Source organism: Osmia bicornis, chromosome 2 (genome assembly GCF_907164935.1).
Source record: "Osmia bicornis bicornis chromosome 2, iOsmBic2.1, whole genome shotgun sequence".
NCBI classification, from domain to species: Eukaryota; Metazoa; Arthropoda; class Insecta; order Hymenoptera; family Megachilidae; genus Osmia; species Osmia bicornis.
In genome coordinates, this window is record NC_060217.1 from 10,880,406 (window position 1) to 10,893,191 (window position 12,786).

General features: G+C 38.3%; 1 protein-coding gene across 1 annotated transcript in view; it reads right to left on the reverse strand.

Annotated features, from left to right (window-relative positions):
• LOC114871459 (amyloid beta A4 precursor protein-binding family B member 1-interacting protein-like) overlaps positions 1–11,234 on the reverse strand; it is a 138,019-nt gene extending 126,785 nt beyond the window's left edge. The window contains exon 1 of the mRNA XM_029177384.2: positions 10,961–11,234. The gene's annotated coding sequence lies outside the window, so the exon portion shown is untranslated. The remainder of the gene's footprint in view (positions 1–10,960) is intronic.
• Between the last annotated feature and the right edge of the window lie 1,552 nt (positions 11,235–12,786).

A 12,786-nucleotide genomic window follows, 5' to 3' on the forward strand; every position in this document is an offset into this window, starting at 1 on the left:
CTTGAGATTTAGTAGGAATTACAGGGTACGTATTGAAATAACTTGGAGCAAACAACCTGTCGTTACAACGTGCACATGCACCACATTTCCTGTCACCCCGGTGGATCGAGTTATATCAATTTAAATAAACTGGTACCTATGAAACGCCCACCTAAACAGGCCGCACTCGCTCCGACCAGGAAGAGAATGTTCCCCATAGGAAATGCACGGTACACGTTATGAAGATAACAGTCCTCTACGTGTAAGCATTCATTGTAATGTATATAAAGATGACCATAGAAGCAAACATTCAACTGCGAACCTCCTAATAAAGCGTCGATTAAGTTGAGTTCCTCTTTTATTTTCCTTCTAAATATACGAAAGAATTTTCCTCCTTCTTTTCTTTATGGCCTAGAAACTTCCTCAGTGATCACAAATTAAAATAAAATAAAATAAAATAAAATAAAATAAAATAAAAAGAAGAATAAAGTGTTCTCTTGAAACAGGTATGTACACCAATGGGTGCGGAATAGAATTCTAAATAGAGGGTGGTGAAGAAAATCATGGATTCGAAAAGGGGGTCGTTTTCGTACGGATACGGAGTAGAGACTAGCAGAGTAATTTCCTTAGAGCGCATTGTCCTCGTCGCAGAAAAGTCGCTCGGCGTCGCATCCGTCTCCGTCGTAGCAGTTTCCGCGGCAGCCGTGGAAATGCGGGCTGAATTTCCGCGCCGTTGAACGCGTACTGTGTCGGGACGAAAAAACAAAAAAAGGCCGGGTGCAGCAATCACTGCCGGCAGGGAAACAGGCGAAACGAACGGGCTATGGAGCTTTGTTTCGAGTGCACCTTGCTCTGTTCGCAAAAGACGGAACATCGTGCACGAGAATCGGTTCAGGCTGCAATTACGCGTTCGATTTAATCGGGCAGAAACACGAGGTGACGACCAAGCGACGTTCGCGAGTGCTTCCGGTTCAGAGGAGAACGAGATCGATCGATCGGAAAGTTTCAACCCGACGATCTTTCGATTACTCGATGTTTACACTGCATGCTTCAGCTATTCAAGTGATTGATGAGCTCTTTCTTTATCAGCCGCCTGTTTGGCGATCGATTGACTATGAATTGACGAGTTCAAATGGTAAGTGGTGTATAATGGCGTGCAAATTAGGCTACTATTAGTTAATAGGAAGCGGTATTTCATCGCTCTTCTTATTTATCTATGTTCTGTAGGTATGAGAACGTCGGAGTAACTGGGATTTTTTGGGGGGTGAGCCAGGTCCCTTAACTTCATTAACAGAATATTAGAATCTTAAAATTTTGGGATTTGAAGAATTTAGGATTTTAGAATATTAGAATATTGGAATCTAAAAATAGTGAGGGGCTGGTCCATGTTTTGCAATTTTGGAATTTGAGCCGGTGCCCATTTTGGAATTTTGGGATTCGAAAATTTCAGAATCTCCAAATAGTGAAGGGGTCCACATTTTGGGAAGCCCTCTTCCACCTTGGCCTACCCTGGTCCCTACCTAATTATGCTTACGTGTAAGGATAGGAGATTCTACGTTAGATTCCTCCTAACTTCAACTAAGACTCTCCCTAAACTCACCCTTAGTTCTCCTAAAAACCAAGCCCCCTGGTGGGGTCTCTTGAATTTTAATATTTTTTAAGGAAAACTTAGTCAAACTTAGAATATATGTAGAAAGAAGTTAAGTAGGATACCAGAACTATAGACAGCACGTTAAAACGTTAATTATTTAATTATATTTAATTTATGATGCCGATCACCCGAATAAAAGAGAAAATGGAAACCAATAAAGATTCTACGTTTAATTCTCACGTATCCTCGATACAATAACTGCTTACGAACACACGATCGTTTCTTCTTTTATCATCTCTTATCTAAACAGTTCTGTCCGACTTCTCTTAGCTCGGAGCGTATCTTCGAAAAGGTTAAAGGAACTTCTTGGTCGCACATTCAGCCGGTTGAAAAGAACACGAAGAGGGTGAAAGAGAGAAAGGTAAGGTTGCCTCGTCCTTCTTCCTTTCTCTTCTCAACAATGGGGGCGTTCCACTGAGTTATCGATCGTTTTCACGTTCCTCAGGCACAAGGAACAGGTCTCGAGCGAACCTCGGCTTTACGATCCTGCAAGCACGACTCGAATTCGTGACTCTGGCCGGGGCATCGAAATCGATCTATCATACGATCTTTCCTCGATCCTGTGCCGGCGAGCTTTCGCGGCGACGATGATTACGTGAAAACGTAAACGTACTACGTGACGGTCTTGGTCTAATAATAGTTCCTACATTAACGAACTTCCGTGAACTCGCCATTAAGGAAAACGACGAAACCGGAAAGCCGAAAGTGTGGAGTAAATATAGACGTGGCTGCCTTCTGGTCGAGCCAGCTGTGAAAACTTTTCCTAGTTCGACAAGCTGCACAGAGTATTCCAAACTTTTTGTCTCCAAAAGTTAGTTAATGATCGAAGAGCACCTTGTATAATTCCTAGCCTTTGATGGAACTGAAGTCCTGAGTTTGTATTAAATTAATTTCTCAATTCAAAGCTTTCATTTGATATTTTTAATATCATCTTAAATCTTATTCTCTTCATAATTATTCGGCTAAACTAAATTTGCAATACCGTATTAAAAGGAATAATTAATTTCATGGTTTAGCAGGACATAGGATGGTGAAAATAGACCGCGTGCAAGGAATATGAAATGAAATGGAATCAGGAAGATCGCAGATCAAAGTTTCTCACGACGGACGTTCAAGCACAACCGATACGCAATTTCACGCGATATCACGCGTCAATTTGTACCGTCAATTCCGGACAATCGTGTCTACCAGTAATTTCACGTAATGCTCGTCATTACCAGCGTCCAGACAGGAACAAGCTTGGCTCGAACTTCGTGTAAACCGTCCAACGCTAATATTGTCCTTTAAGCTTCGAAATTGCACAGGAATTGAGAGGAAGCAGTCACGGGAACGACGGATACACTGTGTGGTGTAATTCAAACACGAGATGCAATTCATGGTGATAGGAGGCCCACAATGTTTGGACGAGGTAAAGATACGAAATTAGATAAAATAAGATAAATTCGAAACAGTATAACATTAAAAAAAAAAAAAAAAAATGAAAGACAGAGAAGATATGAATTTTAAAAAATCAGAAGTATAATTCAAAGAGCCTTCAAGACGACACCAAAATATAAAAGTTACAAAGGAAATGTAAAAAAGTTGCAAAGAAAAGAAAATATAAGGGGAAGGAAAGATGCGAAACGATCGAGCGATCAGCAGCAAATCGCGGAGGACACAACCGAACGAACAGAAGCTAACTATCATGACATGCTTGCGTGTAGCTTCGAACAATTAATGACGGAATCGCGTGCGTGACTTCTCGAACGAGCGAGGGGTGCAGTTAAAGTACAGCACCTTTCGAAAGCAGTGGAGGCACGCGTCGTCTACCTGCAGCACGCCTGCGTGCACCAACTGCATAGGTGCACGCGTATTCCTGTCGGGGGGTGCGCGATGCGAGTGCATGATTTACAAAGTGTTTACTGAATTCGCTACCCCTCCGAAAAAACTTGCTGCAACAATGGCACAGAGGAAAGCCAGAAACCTTCGTAATTATTCCAACGACCCCATTGGGGGCTATGGTTTTAGTATAAGGGCGTTTTTATTAGTGTGTAGTATTTAACATTGTACGATTTATTTCCTTTTTTAATCTCTTGTATTCCCTCGGAATTTAAATGTCGACTGTATCGCACGTGGAACAAGTTGACAAAATCAATTTCTTTGTTTTAATGCTCTGATAGCTTGAATGAGTTATGGCAAAGATAATTTTATTCAATGTTTAAAAGCAATAATTTTAATACCAAGAAACTTGAACATTTAAATTAAAGTGATACATAGTCTACACGAAATGCTTGTTACCTGCATGAAATACGTTTGTTCTGGTAAATAAGATAAGAAACGACATTATTTATGGAACTAACTGATATTAATGATAACAGTAGCTATTTGACTCTGATTGCTTCTTGCATATGAAAAATTGGTGTAACTTAGACGTTCTACTGGAGCAAGCCAGGTTCTTTAGAAATTTAGTAATTTAAAAATTTTGGAAATTTAGAATTTCGAAATTTTTAGGATCTGGAATTGGAGAATTTTTGAATTCTGGAATTTAGAAACTTTGAAATTTTAGAATCTCGGACTTTCGTAACTTTGGAATTTTTGAATTCTCAAATTTTGGTAATCTGGAATTTTATAATTTTGTAATTTTGAAGTGTAGAAGAAGATTAAAAGATTCTGAAGATTCTGAAGTTGCGAAATTGGAGAATTATGAAATCTAAAAATTTTAGAATAATGATGGTCCACATGTTTAGGGAGGAACCAGTTAAAATTTTGGGAGAGGGAGCAATCTCACCCTAAAAGAGAATCTTATTAAATTGAAAGAAAAATATGAAAGAGACATCATTCTGACGGAAGGTTAATTCGAATAAATCTCATTCGTTTCTCCTTGTTGCGAATGAAATTACCTTCTAAGGATGGAATCGTTGACTCGGAAGAATAATGGCACTTGTCTGGGAGGAAAGTTAAAATTCATATCCTTCGAATAATTATGACCGGTACTGTACGTGCCTTGCAAGATTTACGAGCCCGCCACAAACTGCACATGAACAAAATTCTCGACAAAATTCTCGACGCTTTAATTTATGAGATGCATTTTGTTTCAATGAAGAGCAGACTAACGGTGAATGCATGTAATACTCATTGTCAGACTACCATTGGTACTAAATAAAAGAACTATGTGTATGTAGGTATACGGATCTGTTTATGTTGTAAAACAGACGTTCATAAAATCTGATGCTGAATAAGCTCTCTAACGTTTCAAATTAATAACTACAACGTCAAATACAATATTTCATCCAGAAGATATTTTTCACTTTCTCTTTTACAAATAAAATTAAAAAAAAATTAATTCTGTTTTTATTAAGAAAATATTTCAACAGAAAACTGCGTTCATCTAAATACTTTAACAACTCCAATAATTTTCTCAAACTTTTATGAAATTTTAAGAGGTATTCTATGACTTTTGAATAAGAGAGGAAAACAGAGATGGTTAATTACCAGACCGCAATCTCTTAATAAATTTAATATCAAGCACATAAACGTTCGACGACCACTTCAAAAGAGAACTTCCATACAGAAACCTCGACTGTTTTCCTGCTCCATTGAATTACGATCAAACAACGAAAAGAGCAAGACCACCTTCAAACACGCGAGAGCCATAATCTGAAAAGAAATATCATAAACGAGCCACGGTACCATGGAACCGACGAAACTGCACGTAATTCCATTATTTATCACACAAAGGGGGCGTTTAACGTCGCGAAGCGAAACAATCGGCGCCATGCTCGCGGTTATACCGGTAAAAAAAGAAGGATACAGCGGCAAAGGATGTCTTGGGATCCTTGTAACCCCTTCGGGGAATCTCTATCCGAGAAACACAAGGGTGCGTGGTGTGTATAAGCAGGGGACACGTGGTGCAAGCGACTACAAGGTACTTCGAAGGGGTGCGAAGATAAACCCTGTAAACATTCGTGATAAAGCTGGTCCCCGGGGAGACGAGAAGAGATTCAAGAAAAGACGAGTACGACGTTCCCCTTCTTCGCTGTCCTATTGTTTGACGATTAAAGGCCGTCGAAAGAAAGAAAGAAAGAAAGAAAAGAAAAATGCAAACGAGAGAAATTCAATTGTGGAGGAACGAGAAGTTTCCTTGGTCGGTAGAGGGTCGCTAAATGCCAGGGAGAGAACAATGTGTCAGGAAAGAACACACGGACCAGGAAGAGAGTTTGATTAAATCCGAGATTCAGGGAAGAACTCGGCTCCCGTGGAATTGATTCGTTCCAAGACCAAGAAGATGGCTCGATAAGATCGTTGCTTCTTTGGAAACGAAGATTAGTTGGAATAAGTGTCGTTGAAAAGATTACAACAGGGTGTTAAATTGTACATGCTGTACCGTATCAAATTGTTCCACGTTACAGGGTTGATCGTCATCGTTGGTGAACGCGATCGTATCGTTAATAATGCACCAGCTGCTCGTTTATCGCGATAAGAAAGAAGCCGCGGTAAGTATCGTTAATCACAGTGAAAAAGCTGTGGCAAGTATCCTTAAATATTTGCACACCTAGCAGCTCTTCTTCGCGACGATAAGACCGCGTTTGCCAGCGATAAGAACCTCCGATAACACGTCACCTCGGCCCTGTTAAATATTCAAATATTCCGGCCACTTTTTGCTCCTAAGGAGCTCGCGACTTCTTACGCGACCTTGCCATAATGTTCGATAAAAGGTAATACGTTCACTCCCTCTTCCGTTGTCGATTTTCTATAATTTATGAGCGAGGAACATAAATTTTCGAAGTGCAAGCCTCGTTTTCCTTCCCGTTTCCTCCTCGATCGTTTATATCCTTGTGTAGAGCAACAGCCGTTCTAGTTGCAGCTTTCCATACGTAATGTGCACGTTACGCTAATTGCAGAGAAAGCTATTGTTGAGACTGGCTAGACCAAGCCTTTAAATTGCAACACTGGCGGCCAAGGGGAGGTTCGAAAAGAAAATTTGCATATGTTTCGCTGTTGTATTGAAACCGACTGAACGCGACATAGGCAAACGTCGTTAATTTCCATGATAAACGCGATCCGCTCGTATCCCAAATGGGAACGAAACCGATGTATGCATTTGACAGATGCAAATTTTTTGGAAAAAGTGAACGGGTATTGTAACGAAAAACAGATGCATAGAAAGTGGAAATGTTGGCAGATAGGGTTCGTTCAAAAATTCAACACCGTAGCAGAATGTTCATAAAATTGATAATATTACCTAGGTAATAAATAAAACCCCTTCGGGGGTTATATTATTCCTGAAAAATTTCTATACTAATTATCGATATATAAACAGAAAAAATTCATCTATCTATAATGTTTCAAATCTACAAACACTACCACTGATCCACCCATTACTTTCCATTTTCGCATAACTATCAGAAGAAATGCCTCGATATCCGGTGTACAGGGGCGATATCATGGAAATGGGTTTGGATAAAGCATAGAACAAGAAGATCTGGGGAATTCAGCGAAAACGTAAGAAAAGATCTATATCCGGCGTTTCGATAGGTATTGCGGTCGGAAACAGGGTGCAAACGCGGGGAGGAAAGATGGAAAGAGAAAATGCAAGATAGGACAAGGAACCGTACGAATTCCCGTGAAGAAGCGGGTAGAATGGTGTGCTCGCGAGCGCAGGAACCACTTTAGGACTTATTTTTATTGGACATTTTTTTTCTGTCTGGCCGGTGGAGCAGAGTACCGCGGAAAAAGGGGTGTGTGCATCCCACACGAGTGTGCGTACGGCAAAAAGGCTGCACGTCGCTCGCCAACCCCTTCTTCTTCGCGCTCCATGTTCGAAGCATTCCCTTTTTCGTGAGCAGAACAAAAAATGAGAGAGAGAGAGAGAGAGAAAGAGAGTTCTATTAATAGACGACGCACTTATACTTCGAAAAGAGAGAAGCGGCTTTATTGATGCCGGGCGAATATCAGAGCCGCATTCCATTCCGCTCGTTTCGAGGGGAAATGGAGAAAAGCGGAGCAACAGGGAACGAAAAAGCGGAGAGGAAAACCGGGCCCGTTCAACACCTCATCGATCGACGCAGCTCCAATATCCTTGAAAAGCGTGCACACCGCGCAGCGTAATTGCGATGGAGGTCATGAACAAGGTCAATAACCACGTACAATCCCTGCTGAAATACTTTCGGCCGAATGTGGAAGCCGCGACAGAGGGTAATTGTTTGATATCTGGTCGGTATCACCGATTTCTCTTAAACTTCAATACATTGGAAAGCTTTATATAAGAAGATGAAATATCTTTAGAAAAAGTGTCGCAAACGTTAATTTTAGATTAAAACTATTCCGAAAATTAACCATATATATCTACTTTATTGCTTGCGCTTGATAGAATGAAGTGATCAAAAATAAACAGTAGGTAATTAATTTAAAGGGGTTTAATTTAATGTTCATTAATAATAAATTCAAATACCAAAAAATAACAAATACAGAATAAATTAAAAATTGGAATTTAATAATCAGCTCCATCACTATCAGTATCTACCTTATAGCTTGTGCTTGGTAGTTTTAGATTAGGTTTGGATTTCATTTTAATATCCTTTTTCAATATATTCAAGTGAAAATCGAAGATACCCATCAAATAATAGACAATTACCTCATGACAATACCGGCCACTATCAAAATTTCGTACCATCGCTACTATGGATCAATACAATTTCCAATCATGATCTATAAATGAGTCAAATCTATTCACTCAAAAAAATAAAGAAATTGATAAAATTTTAAGATTCAATAAATGGAGTTAATCACTTTGGCATGTGAACGTCTCAGATGATGACTAATGATGATTCTGATACAATGCACCCAAACGAAAGATTAAAATTCATTTCTTCCGACGTCATATTTCAAGCATAATTTCGAAAGGTTACAAGTTGTAATTGCCGGTACATACAGTGTAATCAGCAAGAATGGACCACACAACGAGAAAGGAAGTACACAGCACTCGAGGGAAAGGGAAAGAAACGGTGTCGCTAACTTCAGTAATTCACCACTCGAGTGACCGTCCTCGAGACAAGAGTACTCTTACCCGTTGTACCTACATAAATATGCTTCTGTTCGCTTTCATAGCGTTCGCGTGAAGAAGAGAATGTCCGAGGGAAAGACCTCAGGAGACAGAATACGTAGAACGTTTTCGCTCTCGCCTAACCAGTCACGGCAAACCTATTGTTCCCGTCCTCATCGCGCTCCTCGAGACGGTAAAATTTAACGACCGTTTGTCATTCTAATGTATATCATTCATCCTTCGAAACTTCGTTTCGCCATACCGATGCAATTACACGAAAACGACACGTTGCCGATTGAATCCTGAACAATTGCATGGTCAGTGAAAGCTCGACAGTCTCGTTTCAACGTTTAATACTCGTTGTTACACGTAACCGTATTACGTCGACTTCTATGCAGTCTCTACCTCTTTTATGATCATCCCAGTCATTATTGACATTATCGTTTTCAACGCGAATACCCGAGTACTACGAGTTTCACCACGTATCCCGCTACCGTCAAGGAAAAATTACCACACACTGGGAACCTCTGGGTTGATAAAAAACTATGTTTAACGCTAGGCTGATAATGCAAGATTAGGTCGAGACACGAGCATCTGGTGTCCTACGAGTTAACCTTCTTCTTCCGGCCGCTTAAGGGAAATTTATGTTTGGGAATCAAGCGAAAATATCGTGGAAAAGGAATGGAACCATTGTTAACACTACAACTACCGATGTTTGATGTACGATTATTTTTAACAATATAGAAAATTAAATAGATAAAGGACGAAATATAAATGTAATATTATATGTTACCGGAAATGTATGAAAAGCAGGTATTATGTAGGTAATACCGATCTAAATCCTGATATAAACAATATTAAATTACTCCAAAATTAAAATTTTTAATTAAAAACCTTTTAGAATTTTTTCTTATTTTACTAATTTTTAGAATAATAATTTTCTTACAATAAAATTCTTACAATGCCTAGGAAAAGCTTATATAATATTAAAATAATTCAGATATTTCATATTTTGCTGAAAACGTCAAGCATTCTATACAATCTGCTTTTCATACATTGCTGGTAACATATACCTCCATTCTTTATCTTGACAATAAGGAACATCCATTTCAACAAAAATATCTTGATTAAATTTATAATTTAAAATAAGAAACTTGAAGCTTGATTGATTTGATAGTTCTGGCTACTTATTCCATTAATTTCAAAATTTTTAATAAAATAAATATAAAAAAGTAGTCTCTCAAGTGAAATATCAGTATTTCAATTCTACGATATTCTACTACCTGTACACGTTTGACCCTTATCCGATTAAGTGAGTTCAATGGACTCGCATACCTAGTTTACAATTCATTTAATCCTGCATTCGCCCCAGTAAATACGTTTGCAAATAGATTTAGATATAGTTCTCTCATTTACCCTGAAGTATGGCTTCAAAATATTTTATCAATGAGTACTTTTGAAAATTTATTCAAGGAATAAAATACGTGCATTATCAAAATAAATTTATTTATCGTACCTTTACCACTTTTCTCGCGACTTTTTCCCAAAACGCGGTACGAATTAACGTTAACCTTGCCCGCTCGCGTTAACCTTGTTCGGTCTGCTCGAATCGAGCGTGCTGCTCGCCCACATAGTCGACAGGAACCGTGAAAGTGATGTCAGACACATACGTACGCGGAGCTTGGGAAATTCCACGCGAAATAAAGTTTCAAAATCTTCCAAGTTGCTGCGTCCCTTTTCCGTCTCCCCGATAAATAACAACAAACCGTGCGGATCGAAGTCAATGACCACACCTGTAGCGTTTGGCAACGCTATGGGTGTGGACTCCACACGGACACGGCGTATACGTACACATACACAACCAACGAAGGTCAGAAAATAAAAGATTTTGAATCGAGACACGATTATAGGGCCGAGGAAATGAAGATGTCGAGGAGAAACCCGTTTCAATGACACCGAGCCTACTCTGTCCCTTCGATATTTTCCGGATCATTGAGCACCATTGCCGGATACGTCATCCTACCGAGAAACGTTTTGCTCGTGTGGAGCGTGCACGCCGCCCTCGTGCTCCGAGAATACTCAAAGCTAACTCGACGGTTCTAGTAATACCGATTGTTTATGTTAATCGTTAAATAATATCGCTTAAAATTGACAATTGAAAACGGTGAAATGTCACGTATATACGTCAAAAGTGAGAGTACACGTCATTGTTCATTTATATTGGAGTAGGATGTATCAATGTAATATTATAGATTTTCAGACGGATTAAACAAGGATTTAAATGTATTTTATTGCATATGAGTACTCACCGGAACGATGGTCCGTGCTGTCTCTCTTACTCTCCCTCTCACCCTCCGTCTGGGTTGACGATTTCCCCGAATCCACGAGATATCTCGGACGGGAACTGTCACACAAGCGTCACACACTGTGTCAACCACGACGACAACGACGATGTATTCGCGATCGAATAACCGAAGAAGAAAAGAAGTTAACCGGTGCACCACGGACACACTCGTGTTTCAAACGCGTATCTGGAGTGCTGCGCGATACGATATCGATGGGCCTCGGGCCGCCATGCACTGACTGTTCAGACTAAGACCGCCTGTCTCGCGCATGTCTTCATCGAACGCGCGCGCATCTCCCGTTTCGAACAGCCTATGGAATGCCGGGAAGCGACGCCAGCGCCGCCCCTCCACAGTTCCTAGAAACATTTTACTCGTCAGAATACACTACCTTTTAGAGATAGGGAAATATCGCTAGTCGTAAATATCACGCTCAACTATCGATAACTATCGATCAATTTCTATAATTCTCTTATAGTAAAATAGAAGATCATGTTATTGTTTTATAATTAATTAAATAAATTGAAAGCATGACGATTTCCATGTCCCATGGAAATTCATCAATTCAAAAATATGTTCATTTGACACCATTTAATTTTGCTTAATGAAATTTTCCTTTTTCTACCATTTTAGAAGTATAAGTTGGTCAAATTGCATATCAGACTTTGTATTTTTATACTGATATGCAAAAATAGAGTTTAGTATTCAATTGAATAAGTAGAGATACAGATGTAAAAATGAAAACTATAAAATTTTTCAAATTGCAAATTAAATATTCAGAACTTGAATGGTTTTGCCATCTTTTCATAAAGCCTGAAACTATTTACTGAATGTAGGTTGATGATAACTCAGCTAGGATTTTAAAAAGTAACTTTATGTACAGATGTGGGAAACTAATTTCCATTTATTTAATTAAAGCATTATTCACTGTGATTAAGTGACAATTACAACTTATTTGTGAAATTAAAATGTACCGACTGTAAGTTCATGTTAACTCGATTGGAATTTCAGCAAGTAGTTTCCACAAGCCTCAGATAGATATCAGGACATTGAATTTCAATTTGCTGTTTCTAAAAACTAATTTAATTTGACAAATTATTACTTACACAATATTAATGTTGCCACTGCTACCTATCCTAAATAAATAGAAATTTCTTGCACTTATATGGATCTGATATCTATAATTATTTTAAATCAATTAATATCTATTAAAAGTAGCACTAAAAGTTAATAATTAGTAAGGAAGGTATCTTAATCGTTTATACGATTGAACTTCATTAAATTCTTTAATGAAAATGATTTTAAAGATTCATTCTTACTGGACGCGCTCCAATTAGTTCCTCGATCTGCTCATAGATGACTACAGCGTTTGGACGACGCTCAGATCAATCAAAATTTAAAAATCGAAACAAATTTAATTAAACATAAAGATATGCGAAGATATTTTGTTAAATCTAATCTGGAATGTGGTTAAATAAACTACAAGTTAAATAACTTTAAAAAAAAATTGCCACAGGTTTAAAATTAAGAATCATAAACTGTTTTTTTAATTCTACAAATCCCCAATGAAATTTATAACAAAAAATGAGCTAATGCACTATGCAATTAACATATGTCATAAAACTAAATAAGAAGGCTTCAGATCGTTAAAAGAATTGAATTTTGATGAATTATTCAAGCACGTATATCAGAGATCTATAAAACAATATTACAAAATTGATAAATTATTAAAAAATTATGAAATTATGAATTTTCTTATCTAAATGTATCAGTACTTTAGGAATCAATTAATA